The sequence below is a fragment of the Saccostrea echinata genome, unplaced genomic scaffold, assembly GCF_033153115.1.
Source record: "Saccostrea echinata isolate AGI-Se365-2 ecotype Australia unplaced genomic scaffold, CSIRO_AGI_Sech_v1 ptg000009l, whole genome shotgun sequence".
Taxonomy (NCBI): domain Eukaryota; kingdom Metazoa; phylum Mollusca; class Bivalvia; order Ostreida; family Ostreidae; genus Saccostrea; species Saccostrea echinata.
Genome location: NW_026889758.1, coordinates 33,345,331 through 33,361,736, shown reverse-complemented (window position 1 = coordinate 33,361,736; position 16,406 = coordinate 33,345,331). Strand labels below are relative to the sequence as shown.

The following is a 16,406-nucleotide window of genomic DNA, read 5'->3' as shown; positions in this document are numbered from 1 at the left end:
TTGTTATTCACATTCGCTCTCTCTCTATTGTAACCAAGGGCCGTGTTATGTTGAATATTATAATTCACCACGTGATTTCTTACCTGTGAATACTTAATTCCGTCACGTGACTTGTAAAGAAGCATGTTTTGTGCTAACTAGGAAACTGTGCTCGAACAAGTTGAATTGTTAGGCATTGATGTAAAAGATTCTTTACTTACATGGACGTACTCATATTGTTAATTTCGTTTTGAGACCTTTGTAAATAGTGTACTTGTGCCATACAGAATAAAGAGGGAATCGGAAAGAGTTATCTCGTATTTTTTTAATGCATGTAATTGTTATTTATCTAGTCTAATTTTAGACCCATATATGTTAGCTCCACCTCTCATGCATAACTAATGTACAATATTTAATAAAGGGTAGGTAAGTGTAAATTCTCTATATTTGGAAAGGGTAAGGACAGGAAACATGGAATCATTTTATTGTATCACAGTCTAAAATTATTTTAACATTTAAATTTGGTTCCAAATTGACAGGATTATTTCATAAATATATAAAAATGAAATAAGATTAAAACATACATGTAAATGCAACAGAAGCGACCGAAAAAGACCCAAAACCCGGCGTTAAGTGCAGTCATCCTTTACGGATAGCAACATATGTTTTTTGATGGACTACTAGAGTATTGTATTTTTTTTCAAAGGAATCCTATGTCGACATATATGGTCAGCTTTTGATTTTAAAAAAACTCACTTGTATTTTAGTTACAAGGTGAGTAGAATCGCAGTTCGAAAGAAGTGTGGTGTAAGTTTCAAATCAAAGGAAATTGTTTGTTTGTTTGCTTGACATCTCTTCAAGAATTTTCACTAATGTAGGAAGCAACCAGCTTTACGATAGAGGGCTACAAATTTAAACAGGTACTCGGCACATGTAGCATTTGATGAGTAAGGGATCTAACACCTACTGCGACACGGGATCTCGGTCTCATCCGAAATACCAGTCTGCGCGTCCCGCGATATGATAACCAACAACACAGTGCAGAACAGATTCAAATTAGCAGCCTTCTAATGCAATGCAACTGGCAACATGAGTAAAAAATTATCGAAGGGACATAAAGCAAACAAACCAAGCAACCAGTCTTTTGCTTCTCCACAACACCATTAAGTTTATAATAAATACAACTTTATACTTCATCTTCTGTGACACCGTCCTTGTCTAAATAATCTTGGTTCAGAATCATGGGATACCCTCTGGTTAGACAACTTCCGGTACACTAAATATGATCTTCTCGTATTCGATCTCTTACACGAGGGTATAATGATGCGTCTACATGTTTTTTTTTTTCAGTTCAGTTCTTTATTCCGTGGGACGTACATCCCATAGGCATTACAGTACAATATTATATATTTATCAGTTACATACATAGTACAATAACATGATATACACTTACAAACTTGAGATACACACATTCTATTACTTAGCTAATTGTTTTAAACATTCTCAGGCGCGGATCCAGGAATTGAAATTAGAGGGGGCGCCAAAAGTAGGCAAGGGGTCTGGGTCCTAGGTTCTAGAGATTTTGTAGGGTAAAAATGAGGTCTACCGAGTAGACAATTTTTACATTTTCAGGACGAAACTATGATTTATGCTAACTTTGACAATTTTAGGGGGGGGGGGTGCGCCGGGTGCGCCCCCCCCCCCTTAAATCCGCCACTGATTCTAATCGTAATTTATTAGCATGATATATATATATTTCCCTAACTGATTTACATCTTTAGTATTTGTACTACAAAATAGTTATATTAGTTTAAAGACACTTGGTCTTCAGGAGTAGTAATGTTTGATGAATTTGTCTATTAGATCATTGAAAACTGGACAAATGAATAAAAAATGAAATTCATCTTCAATATCATTTAAATTACATAAATCACATTTCCTATTACTCCTTATTAAATTATCATACCTTCCCGTTTCTATCTTTAAGTTATGTGCTGAGAGTCTAAAACATGAAATTGCTTTTCTGTATTTTACATGTATAGGTTTCTTTAAATAACCTTGCAAACAAAAATAGTCAACTAAATGCTTATATAACATGCATTTTGGTGATCTACATATATCAGATATAGCTTTTTGTTTAAAAACATCACACATTCTATTGTATGTTATTTCTAATATAATACTATCTTTTTGATTACTATGGTACAAGTCACCTAAACCTAGAGTGTACAGTTCATTTTTTATACTCATAATCCAGGGGTCTTTATTTTCCACCATATCTTGATAACATGCACTCAATATACAATTATTACTTTTTCTTAATTTTAACCAATATTGTAATATCCTGCGCTTTCTATATATATCTAGTGGTATTCTACCTAACTCATAATAAACAGCACTATTGCAAGTATTTTTTTTACACCAAGTATTCTTTTACACCAAGTATTCTTTTACAAAAATTAATATGCACTCTTTCAACATCTTGACCTTTATGAAACCCCCATATTTCAGCTCCATAGCATAACACACTTTTAACATAAGTATCAAACACATTAATCTGAGTCTCAACATTAAAATTTAAATCTTTCATTTTACTATAAATACTAAACATTGCTATAGTGTATAAGTATGTGTTGGCATATTGCATTCAGGTAATAACACGACGTAATTGTTCTACATAATGGGGTTTTGCAATGACAACTTGTTTAAGTTATATGTAATGACATGCATTCGCACATTCATATGGGATAAGTACACAGTTTATATTGTAATAATTATATGTTGTTAAATGTTATATTTCATTACAACTTGAAAATATTTTTTTTACTTATTTTATGCAACAGAATGTGTGCACAACACAAAAAAATGCTTAAAGGTGACAAATTATCGCCATTTCCGGTAAAAGGATAAAAAATAAAAAAAAAAAAAAAAAAGAACGTGATGTTAAATACACTAAATTACAATGTGATATACCACTGAAGTTTGAAGTAAACAAAATCTTTAACATCGTCTTTGTTTCTGATCATTCTTTATCCTGGGTGTGCGTGCAGATAATGATGAGTAATTAAACGTATTTCCAGAAATAAGCCCCTAAATTTGAGAGAAAAATTAATCATTTTTTGCTGGCGATAATACTTGTCAATGAACTTTGACTCTGTTACGTAAAATCAGAAATTGGTATACAACCTTGCTTTCACACCTTAAGCTACCTGAGGGTTTCAACTCTCTTTAGAACAACTTCTACTGAATAAATGGGTCTGGTGCGTGAACGACCACATTAAGAAGAACCCTCGGTATATTGTACACCAAGTTCACAGGTTGACACCCAGATGCATGGTTCTTTGCATTGGTTAATTGTAAATCGCTTTCATTTTGTAACTTTTTACCTGGCCGGTGACAAAAGATTAAACCTGCCAGGGCCTGCTCTGACACTGACGAATAATTTTTCTGTATCAAAATGAAATTACGTTAGAAATTAGGTGTAACAAAATAATGCTGCCTTCGGGCTTCCAGTGTCCCTTTTTATAAATAATTCTCTGACTACCACACCAGCTGGGAATCCTATATTACTGTCAAAATAACTACACGTTTTTGTGAAAATAATTTAAAACATTTATATCCCGTAAACGGCATATCCCTTTTATTGGCTATAATTTTTTTCTCCTGCTGGGACTTTGTCTTTATAGCATGTTAAAAATGACGTGGATTATATCAAGCTAAGATTTCCATTTTAAAGAAATTTTAATGATATTTAAACATAGACCCTTTAAGCTTAGTTGCTTAACACTCTTTCAGTGAAGATTGTCTTCAGGAAACTTGTTTTGTAAAGTTTCAATTGATAAATGATATCAAGCACCCTCTATTATTCTTTTTTTCCAATTCAACATTTAAAATAATCTAAAATACACATGTACAACTTACTAGACGTTCCTACAAATTAAAAAGGATGAATGACAATCTGAAAGTCTATCCCTTATGAAGAATATAAAAAGTTTAACTCAAAACATTTATGGTAATTTATAGAAATTCAGATAAGTCCATGTTTTCAGTTTATTATTTTACTCAGCTTCAACAAAGATCTTTCTTCGTTCTTGTCATCTGTTAAACTGCACGCTGGGAAAATAACTTGCACATATCTCCAAAATATTTTTTTTTCTCATTTTCCCAAGTAATTTTCAAAGGGTTCTCTCCCTTTTACCATCAACCAACAAGCGGGACAAACTGCACGTTCCGGTTAACCAGAACGACCTATGCAACGATGTTGGCCTTGAACATGTGCACATTTTTATCTTAGTGTCAAGATATCTCGATTTGTAAAGCAGATTTTTACCCCCTTACGTTTCACAACTGGCTTGACATGCCTTTTGACTTCTTACATTAAAATTTACATCGCTAGATTTCTTTTTCCCCCTCTTATTATTCGTATTCATTGTATGCTCTGGTTTTAAAGAGATCAGGGTAACACTGAAATTGCTACCTGTTAGAGGTTTATGTCATACTGACATAATGATTATGTTATTCGAGTCGCACTTATTTAACCGACAGGTCATATTTTATGCAATCGAACAAAGAGCACGCAGTCAGACGTGGCTGGGGCATCGAAAGGGTGCAACTGCATGTCAAAATTAGCTCTTAAAATAAACTGCGGTTAGTGAGGACTCTGTCATAATGAAGATGGTAGCATTACACAAAATATAAAGGAAGATGCTGCACACATATTACGTTTCTTCTCCTTTTAAACCGGATTTTATTTTGTCCGCACCTCTCATCTAGACATGTATAAGAGCCCTACAGGAGTATATTAAGTCTTTTCATTCTGAATTCTAAACATTTTAAATGTGGGTAATGTGATATGTCTGGATTCCTTAACTACACCGAGGGAAAACAGATTTTAAAATATGTTTGTCTTACTCTTTGCAAGTTATCATATTTGTTTTTTATTCTATTTCCATCCCAAAAAATAAAACACTCAATTTTTTTTTATAGATAAATGAGGCTGAATAGTCAGATATAAGCTAATTTCATGTGTTTCCATGACATGGGCACTTTAAGGTTAGGTACAAGTATTTTATTTAACATTTTCACGGAATCTGGTACCATGTAAGTGTGAATCACTTAAAAACACATCTCTACGAAATAAAAGATGTTCACATTGTCATATTCTTCCTCATATCTGTTTCGCAGTTCAAGAGTCATATCCAAAGGGAGAGAAAGGGAGTTAACTCCGTTCTTTTCTTGTCTGACTCAATCTCATACTAGAAATTTTGGAACCGCCTCCTGAAATAAAGTGAATATATATATATATATATATATATATATATATATATATATATATATATATATATATATATATATAGAAGATAAAACTTCTATCGCTTATTTATTTAATTACATGTACAATATTCACTATCGTTCTTTGAAAAAAAAGTAATGTGCATACCTGCACTCATCTATCTACACTTTAAGAGTGCTAAACTATAACGATAAATTCAGATTCCTACAAGTTATGTTAGCTAGGCGAAACATAGTACATCCGTTGCAATAAATACTATTTAAAGATCAACAAATATTGATTTTAATTTCAGATAAAGTCAAGTTTCTTTCAACCGCGGAGGTTGATAACAAAGTTTAGATGATCTGCTAATCTGTTTTAGAGATGCATGAAACTTTGTAAACACGACACAATTTCATGTCGGAGTAACAAGTACTTTAAGCATAGTTCAAATGGTCGGCCTTGTGTTACATAAATCTGTATAAACTCTAGCTCAACAATGCTAAAATAACCCGATTGTAGTCAAACCCTGCAGGATATCAAAACCATACGGATAACCTTGCACACGCTTTCAAGAGCATAAATCAAAGAGGACTAAAATACTAATTGAAGAATGAGGGTTATGACTTTGTTCAAATTATTTTCGGTGATGTCTTTTTAATTTAAAAATGAACTAAGATACTCAAATAAAATTTTTTATTATAATTATTTTCATTAGAAAGTACTCTGCAAATACAAGTTAACATGTAAAGTGACATTGTAAACTTTGATAAAACTGAGATTTACAATTGTCTGAACAAAGTTGTGATTACAGTAGTGTTTTGAATTTTGTGGTCAAGGTTAACATCTTAGAACATTGCTGGGTGTACAAGGACGAAACATGCAATGTCCAAATCGGACAAACCGTTATGACAGTAATATATATTTAAATTAATACTTTGGATTCAAAAAAGAAAATGATTTAAATAAAATTTAAGTTAAAAAAAAAAACGAAAGGCAAATCAGTGCAACGGAATTCAGACAAGATGTATCTTTCGAATTTCCTCTATCTATAGGGTACGATGTTGGTTGATGAGAAAGATTCTTTTATACCTCCAATAATAGTATATAATTATACTTGCTTTGCCTTTTTGTAATGCACACAGTGGTATTTAAAAGTTGTGTATTGTATAATGCAGCGTTCCGGGTCGTGTTGGGTCACATTGGGCAGAGTGACTGCTGGGCGGGTTGAAATGCTGAACAGTTCTGATACCATACATCGTATTTTAGCCTTCAAATGTGATAAGAAAATTATATCACTGCACAACACTCTACAAAACCTACAATTTATTGCATTGAGTGAGCAAATAAAGAACAGATATGTTATCCCGCCAACTCGATTTGATCTCCGATGCACAAACATGCACCGTTTGCAGTTAAGTTTATTTCAAGCATGGGGCACCCAAAGGATTGCAGGCACCACAGGTGTTAAGAGTTTCATTAATTAAGTAACCGCGTTTCTTTGTCAAGACATTTTCTTTCGTCTGAGAAGACTTCATTAGAAACTGTTGGAATATATAATTTACTTCGTTACTTATGTTTGTTGAATAAGATGTCGACCTAATAAACATTATACTTATCCTTTTGGTCGGGAGATACGGTGTAATTTATCAAAGGGACTATATTTTCAATGCGCAATGGTACGTATAAAGGTTAATTCGTGATGTGTCAGATAAGTTGCTCCACCTTTTGCTTCCTTAATGCCCGTATGTCACACCAGACTAAATGTCAAGGCATTGCCGTAACGAGTATTTAGCTGTTCGCCAGCGTAATGGGATCACACAAAAGAGTTTATGTTTACGGGTTGTGTGAGAAAAGCTCGTAAAATATACGAAATCAAAAGAAATTAAAAATCAAATCGACGCAGTTTTTGAATTGGAGAATTTAAATGTCTGGGTATTATGCATGCTGATTGCATAACATGTCAGAGAACACCGAACGGTCTGTTTTCAGTAATATCATCTAATAAACCAGGAATAAAAATATACCTCATTTTTATCTGAGAAAATACTGTATGCTTTTTTAATTAATTCATTGTTGGTAAAAAAAAAAATCATTTAGTACTGAGTTCTCTAATTGTTACAGTTTTTTTAGCTGCTCAGTTAAAACATTGTGTTACATTTTGTTTCTTTCCTTAAACTCGAGAATAAAATATAATGTTATTATTCCTACAGCTGTTCGTTCTGTGCTTTAAAAATCATAAAATCCAAGCCAAATCCTTAGAAAGAGAGGGAAAACAAACAAATATATTTTCACAATCAATCTCTCTCTCTCTCTCTGAAATCATTATTTAAATATTTTTCATTCAAAATACGTAAATATAGTAAAATGGGTGCTAAAAATTAATTATAAAAAAAAACTTTTATAAGGCATTTTTGACATGCTTCAAAACAAATTTTCACACAAATACATTTTGAAATTGTTTATAGAACTTGTATCTTTTATATATATATATATATATATATATATATATATATATATATATATATATATATATATATATATATATATATATATATATATATATATATATCTTTGCTTTTGAAAATAAGAATAGTATCATTTTTTTTAAAGATCAGCTATTTTATTCCATGATTTAAGGTCAGACGATACGTTCCTCAAATATCTGTTTTGTATATCTTTGTATTGTATGGAAAATATTCCAAATTTTAATTACCTTCTGATTTCTAAACTTGTTTCAAATTGTCTTTAAAAAATTGAAACACTAAAAAAATGTGATATTGGCAAATTAAGCTTTTTCCAAAAGGATTTTATAGGAAACAGCATCCTCTGGTATCTTGCACAAATGCCTGGTAAGGTACCTCAATTTTCTGCAAGTAAACATGTTAAAGTAGCAATACTTCAATGACAAATTCTTAGAAAAAATTATATATTATTGAGGAACGTATCGTCTGTCCTTAATAAGATAACAAATTTAGATCTGGCACTTAAAAAATACCGCATGGATTAGTTCATATGATTATATCCGTTTAATTTCAACACTTTGCCTTTGAACTAAAAATATATTATGCAATTTTAAAGTTGTACTGAGAGAATTCGAGTTATTCAAATCGAACACTGTTTTAGTAATATGACACACCTCAGATAAAAAAAAGTATTTTTTTTCTTAATAAAAGTGAAGATTATATACACAGGTACACTGTTAGTAAAAAACAAAAGATTATTATATAAATGTTGACAGACAAGAATTATTTACATGAACCGCAGACGTTTTTAAATGTTATGAAAATTAAATGCTCGTATTTTAGATTTGTGGCTTCATCCCATTTCTTTTTTTAGTTTAACATTTATGAAATTTTTCGACGTGTCTGTGTTTTTTAAAGTAAATTTTAACTTATGAGTACATGTACTTGTTTTTATCACTGAAGAAGTTCTTGTTTTATAGCATTGAATGAGTAATAAAAATGAAAGTAGTACTTCCAAAACAATTTTATTCATTTCATTCGTTTTTTTTTAAAGAGAGCATTTAAGAGTTTCTGTCTTCTCAGTCCTAAGTGCTTGGACTCTAAACGTTATCTCTTTTATTATGTTGTGAGATATTTTAATAATTAAAAAAAAAATATCATTTTTCTTTAGAATTTTAAATTAAATCACTCACTAGCTTTCACATTAGGTGCATGTACATGTGTATGTAGCTAAAGTATTATGCATATTGAAGCAATTTCTGTTTCTTGGTACCACTTAAAATCTACAGAATTTTTAATTTCAAAATAATCTTGAAGAAACAATGACAAAATAGGGAAAGACAACACAAGATGGATTTGTCCTGATTTCGAGTGAATTTACGGACGAGAGAAGCTTGGTTTTTGCACCATATCAATTCAGTTCTAAAAGATAATTATTTAAAATGCATACATACAATACGACGCCTTTAAGCGTTCTTTGATGCATCAATCAGTTATTTGAGTGTTTAAAAAGTATCGATGTAAGTTGTCAATTTTACAGTTATTTTATGCAATATGTTATGTACTTGGTCTATTTTTCGGTATTAAATTACCTCAAATATCAACAGATAGGAAAATTGCAGGTAACAAAATACCTATGTAATGCTAGAATCTGGAGAGATCTTTTCATTTGTATTGAATTTCATAATTATTTGTAAATATACACAGAAAATGTATCACTAGGACCCTACCCATGACTAACAAAACTTTCTAAATCACAATTAACTTGTCAAAACTGGAACCTCTTTAGAAAGGCCTTTTGTTTGAGAATCGATTATAATATTATTTATAAACTTCTTAATTTTCTAATTATATTTATTGTAAAGTGTCAATTTCAGAAAAATGATTTTAAAACCAAACTGGTTTCAGATTGCATTAATCATCGAATTGATTCCATTAGAATTTAGGATATATGAAGCTGTAGCGTAGACAGTTTCTCAACAGAATTCAAAGTAGTGGTTTACAAAAGAATATGATAATATAGCTCTCTAACTTTCATACAAAAAAAGCTTGTAGATGCAAATAGGTGATAGATTTGATTTTTTAATGTCAAAGGGCGCAGTGCGTTAATTTCTGAAATATTTCTTTTATTTGAATTCTTTTGCATATACAATTTTGTACAAGCAACAAAAAATATGAAAAGTGCAAATAGTATGTTCATAATATTGCTGCAGAAGTTCTGTAAATGCTTCATACATGCATGTACATGTATATTCTGAAATAAAATACAGACAATCATTAAATTTCATCAGTTCAATCACTTATTGTAAGACTTTGAAACTGTTATAAACTACAGCTCTATCAGATGTAAAATCTACGTCAATCACCAAATTTTAAATGTAAAGTTTAGGACAATTTTTCGCTCTCTGATATAAAGCTTAAGGTCATCTCCCCGAAGTGCAAGTCAAGAAGGCCAAATCATAGCCAATTATATCTCGCGGTAGTCTGCAGGCTAATTGTAGCTGAGGTCTCACAATCAACTCAACCCTTGCTCTTTATGCAATGTGCCAATAATCACTCTTTATTCAGTAAACTTACTGAAGTATGCACATTTCTTGAGGCTTACATAAAGGCAAGACCCTTTTTGGTCTTTAAGAATGGGCTCATCGGTGCATTCCTATGACAATAAAATAGGCCATAAATCAAACACTTTGAGTCCTAGTTATCCTAAATTTACACCCCTGATCACGGGAACTCATTGTTCGTGCTGAACTCGTAGAAACCTATAGCCCCGATCAACCGATAAAACTACAAGGTTCAGACGGACCACTTTACTATTAGAATATATCTATAGTTGGAAAACCCTAAAACACACCCAGGAGAAGATCTTTAAGAGAACAGAATACCAGGGCTTGTGATTGAGGTACGATAATCCCGGAGAAAAATGGGGAAAAAGGATACAAAGAAACTTAGGTCGCTCCTTTCAATACACAACAAAGAAACACGATTTCTAGCATATGTTATGAAGATTGCTTTTTTTCACATTCTAAAAGCCAGATGAGATTGTTAAATGACAAACGGGAAATCCCATTGACCCTTAAGAAAACAACTTAATTATCTATTGAGAGATTATGTAACCAATAGTGTACCTTCAATTTTAGAAATTATCCTTTTACAAAGAGGTACCAAATGACGTCATTGTCCCATACAAAGAACCACTATAGAAGATGAGAGGAAAATTGGGTATTTGCACGATGTTTTTTGAAAATTATGCATTAAAGGATTAAAAATTTAATGTCAGTTGATATGAAGTCGATTTCCTAATTTGATAGATTGCAATTAGTGACTGGATACTTTTCCGTTAATATTGGTAATTGCCGGAGATCAATTTCAGAAACCATTTTTTCACACCTCCCCGATACCCTTTCTGATGGATGACCATTGTCAACCAATAGAAGCAGTTAAAAGTTGACTGTTTCCCAAATATTTCATACTCATATTTTCTAGAATAAATCATTATTATTATTTTATTTATTTTTTTGCAAATTTGCAAACTCAAATTTATTCTATTTAGATATACAGGAATAAATGTATATTCATTGAACACTTTCATAAAACAAAAATAAGATAATTACTTTAAATTAGTATTTGTAACTTGTTCCTGTGTACGTTTACTTTAGTCGGTAATTTTCGTCCATTTTTACATCAGACTACATATTTTCCTTTTTGTACAAAATTTTATGAAAATGAAAAACAAGTTTAAATTATTATAATTTAAATGTCAAGAATTCTTTAATTTAATTCCAGCATAAATAAGTAAACCATTGGCTATTATTATTTAACTTCATTTGGATAACCAAACAAATCTATCTAAATGGTGATTTTTGATGCGTCAAAACTTTCAAAAATCAGTATAGATTGTTTGACATATGTTAATGTTTAAAATAAACGTAACATATTTTTATACCTATTTAATTGCTATATTTGAAGTATAAGTTTAGGGTATCCCTTTCTTAAGAAGAACTAGAGATTTAGAATATATATAAGTGCTCTTTATATAGTTTTTCTCAATATATTAATGATGAAACACTATAGTGTACCGATTGAAGTTGAAAATGATTTCACGTTTAATTATGGTCGTATTAAGTTTTGTATGGTTTATACTTATTATTCAAAGTAAAAACAGACAATTAAAAACAAAAATGATAACAGTCGAAGGAAATAGAACCCAATGGATTTATTTAGAAAACAATTATAATTACTTTAAAACTTCGGACGTGTATAAAAACAATCATTTCCGAATATATATATATATATATATATATATATATATATATATATATATATATATATATATATATATATATATATACGCGTGCCTTCGCGTCTCTACATGATTAAGTTTAATGCTACACAAGGTCTGGGTTGAAATTTAGAATTTTCTTTTTGAACGTTATGATTTTTTCAGCACGAAAAGACAATCTATTGTAAATGAAAAAAAAATAAAAATCGAGGAAAAAATAAAAATATGATATATATGTGTTGTATTCCACAATTCTAATGTTAACTGCTGTGTCATTAAAAAAATAATAATAATGAAAAATTATTAGAAGTTCGGTTTAGATCCTTTTAAAAATTGGTTGGCTCTGTATTTGTTTTTTTAAAAGGGGGGGGGGGGTTAGAGAAAAGAAGAAAAAATAAAATTCTATTCTTTATAGAATAAATATATTTTTTATAATTTTAGAGCCCAAAGTTAATTTCGGTATTGAAATTCATAATTCAATACACAATTATTTTATATCTTAGAAATTTAAAAAGTTACTATCTAAAGTCGAAGGCCAAAAATAAATTAATAGATAAAATAAAAAAAAAACTGCAGTAATACTGACAATTTATTCAGTCTGAAGAATAGAAAATTAAAATAAAAATATGCCGCTGCATTCTTTCTGTATGTAAGCGATCCATCAAGATTTAATATGCAAATCAATATGGGTTACAATGATTGAGTATCAATTTTTGGATATTTTATGAGGTGATTTATCGTCTTCAAAATCAATTAAGTATTACAGATGACAAATCTGTACACATAAAATATGTTGCCGATATTTCTTGTAAACCTGTAGTGAAAATATAACCATTGTTAGATAATATGTGTTAGTGTATTTAGAATTTAAATAAAAATGAGATGGCTTAAAATAAACCCTTATGATAGGACTAAGTGAGGATAAAATTCTTGAATTATATGAAAGGAATTGAGTACAAAGTACAGGTGGTAATGTTTAAGAAGTTTTTTTCATTATTTTTTCCCAGGAAAGCGCCATGAAAAGAATTAGGGACTATCCAAAAAAAATTAATAAATAAAAATGATAATAATAAAAAATAAATAAATAAAAATAATAAAAATGTAAAATAACAAACGGTTAAGGTCTTTTTGATTGAACTTTTCTTCAATTTCCTACAAACAACTTGAAAACAAATATTTCTTGGAAACATCATTCTAAACAAAGCAAGCTGTTGACGAATTGTATGCCGTATTGAGACATTTGCAAAATAAAAAATTGAAAATTTAAATAAATGCACATTTTAATGTGCACCTGTTTACAAATTTTATGCCTCTACCTTTCTAACATGCAAATAACCTTATGGAAAAAAAGCTTGATTACGTACGCAGATTAATTGTGTTGTACTCATTAATTATAAGTCGTGACATATGGCTTATTTTTCGTGATCAGATTTCCGTTAACTTTCTTTCGTTTATATTCTTCACAATTTCATTAATTTGGGATCTATTTTATCGTAAGGACCTTACAGATTAAACATTTGATATTGCTAAAGGAAAATACTTTGACATGTATCACTACATAAATTAACTGGTCATTTATTTCAGCGAAAGCGATAAAAACAATCTTATTAGACCCTATAAAACATCAAAACAAATACCCATATTGCATGGCTTTTTTCAAATCTGGACAAGAAATCAAATATACAAGTCATAAAATATGGTTATAAACTGAAATAAATCTCGTAGAAGTCTGGGGATTACGTAATAATAGTATTGCTATCGTACTGGAATACGAATGTCTACATACCATGCAAATGAGCAGGGTCAAGACCTTGGTGCAAGATCTTGACTTTGCGCTAACATCCGGGTCTTTGCCAGCATTCCCTCTAGAAGTGGTCACATCTCTCATTCCTTGCTTACTCGAACAGAGAAAAATTCAGGTCGTTCTCTACATCTCATATGATTTTGTACCTGTTAAATATTTTATATCAAGCTTAATTAAAAGTACCTTTAAAACAGCGTAAACTTTTCTTATATTTGTACTATTTTCAGTTAATTGATTTTTTATGACAGTAATGAAATGGGAAGATGATCAAAAAACAAATAACAAAAACTTGCTATAATAAAGGTTGACTACAGATTGTATTTTTTTTTTTTAATCATACTCTGAAAAAATTGACAATTGTCACTCTGAAGATTTCATGCAGTCCGACTTATCGTATATGAAGAGTTTCAGAGTAATTTCGCTAAATGACATCAAATCCTGGGTAAAAGCTACGTTAACAACTTTATTCATCAAATCCTCTCTTATTGATAAAAGAAATATTTATCTAATCCCCTCTTGTTCTCTGATCGGAATGCAGATTCACCCATGCCCCTCTTGATATCCCTACTTCAAAGTAGTATTATGCCTTATGATATTATCGAGCAAATTTTTAAAGAGTATCTAGAATTTAAAGCTTTTTTAGGTCGATTTAAGGGGGAAAATGCTTACAATACTGGTATTGTGAATCCAAAGTGTGTATTGTTTTAGTAAGTACTTAAGGCTGGAAGTTAATTGTAAAATGTTTCCTTAATTGCACCCCATTGCAATTTAAGAAGGTCGAAGCCTCTGTTTACCCAAATGCACGGCAACAGCCCAACTGCGCACCGAAAGCATATTTGTTCTTTAAAAACCGCGTAATCGGGTGTAATAGTATACTGCAATAGAGGAGTTGGGTAAACAGGCGAGGTCACAATCAAATTAATATTGAATAAGTAAAATAGCCGGGTTCGGCTGACACTAAATATTTGTTAAGCGTGATATCTTGGATACCGGCAGGGTGCACAAAACCTTAATTGAATTTTTCCAATGTGCAAGAAACGATTTTTTGTGTCAAGGGATCATCAAATTAAATGTTACTTGTATTGCAGCAATACTTCGAAAACACATGTATAAGATAAGAAGTAAAAGTAGTATCTATGTGCGCTATATACCCACCGAATCCCTCTTTACAAATTTAGTTCAGAACCCAAGGAAACCCCGTCATGATCTACACACCACATCTGAGAAGTGTCGTCTGCTTATGTAGGTCGTGTTATGTAATAAGCCTAAGGTATGATACAGGCTTAAAAATAACGTACTTGATAAGTATGGAAGTTAATATTTTTAAATACTAAATCAAATAAATGTGAATTTCACTCATTTTAAATGTACATGTAAATAGGTAAAAGCAGTCGTTTTTGACTACACAGTTTCCATATTACTTTTATCGATTTACCACCCTGAACCCTCGTATCAGAATTAAAATAAATTCTGATATTATTTCCAAAAAACTAAACTCATTGTTTAGAAGTTTTGAAAATTGGGCAACGTTCTGGGTTTTAATTTTAGAATTATTCATCTTCTCCTTCACCTTGACCTTCCGACTTTATTAAAACGTATGCAAACATTATCTCAGACAGATGATATAACAAGAAATGGTACGAAACCACCAACTAGATGGCACAGATAGTCTACGACCTCCAGACGAACAAACAGTTCATAAAACAGGCAGTTGGTATCAGGAAGGTTGTGCTTCCGAAGGAAAATTGGGCTATCGCTTACTTATGTTTTTGAGGCATCCGCAGATCCAATTTACAACATCAAGAGCGGGGGACGTTTGAAGTTGAATGGTGCATCACCGGCAATGATGTAGAAAACCCAAGCATCCTCTTCAAGCCGTCTGGGTTACGGCAATGATGATATCTTCAAAACCTTCATGACCGTTTCAACACTTACACTCATTATAAAACTAATTATACTTACTGTCATATATAAATAAAGCTTTATTTAAAATGTATGCTTATATCAGACTTTTGAAGTCTGAAGGAAAGTGTTTATTTACGAACCTATGATAGATGAAAAGAATTAATTCGTGTACAGTTTTGGCTGGTTGTTCTAAATTCTCATTGACAAAAAACCCTGATTAAATGTACGTTTTTTTTTTCTCTTAATACTAAATTTAACGTCCTGTCCGATTACTCTACTCAATTCAAACAGATGTATTCAGTGTTTTTTCTATGAGGATTTAAAGGGTTATTGAACAATTTTAAAGTTTCCTAACCTGCTCACGACCGTAGTCGATTGAGTAACGCGTTGGAAGATCAAAGGGACTTAATTATTACCCAGTGCATGACGTAAAATTTAAACGCATCTAATGCAAGGGGAAAAAAGCATTATCAATTTTGAAAAGGTGTTACGTTACCTTTGTCGCTGAGGCTTTATTTGATCTGGTTCATGTCAACATGGGGGCAATTGATCACCAGGAAAGGTTTCTCTTCACTAAGACAGGTTTGTCAGGGGGGACAATGACAGGGAGCCTTTTTGTGCATTAGCCTGCCAGTGTGGGTTATCGCTATTAACAGCCTCTGATTACAAACTGAATAGGCTACATTCAATATCTTTCGA

The 16,406-nt window shown here is 31.2% G+C and overlaps 1 long non-coding RNA gene across 1 annotated transcript; it reads left to right on the top strand.

Moving 5' to 3' along the window:
- Window positions 1-6,499: 6,499 nt before the first annotated feature.
- On the top strand, window positions 6,500-15,798 carry LOC133182238 (uncharacterized). The gene is made up of 2 exons (XR_009720526.1): window positions 6,500-6,930; window positions 15,418-15,798. It is a non-coding gene; the product is annotated as an uncharacterized LOC133182238 (long non-coding RNA).
- Window positions 15,799-16,406: the final 608 nt, after the last annotated feature.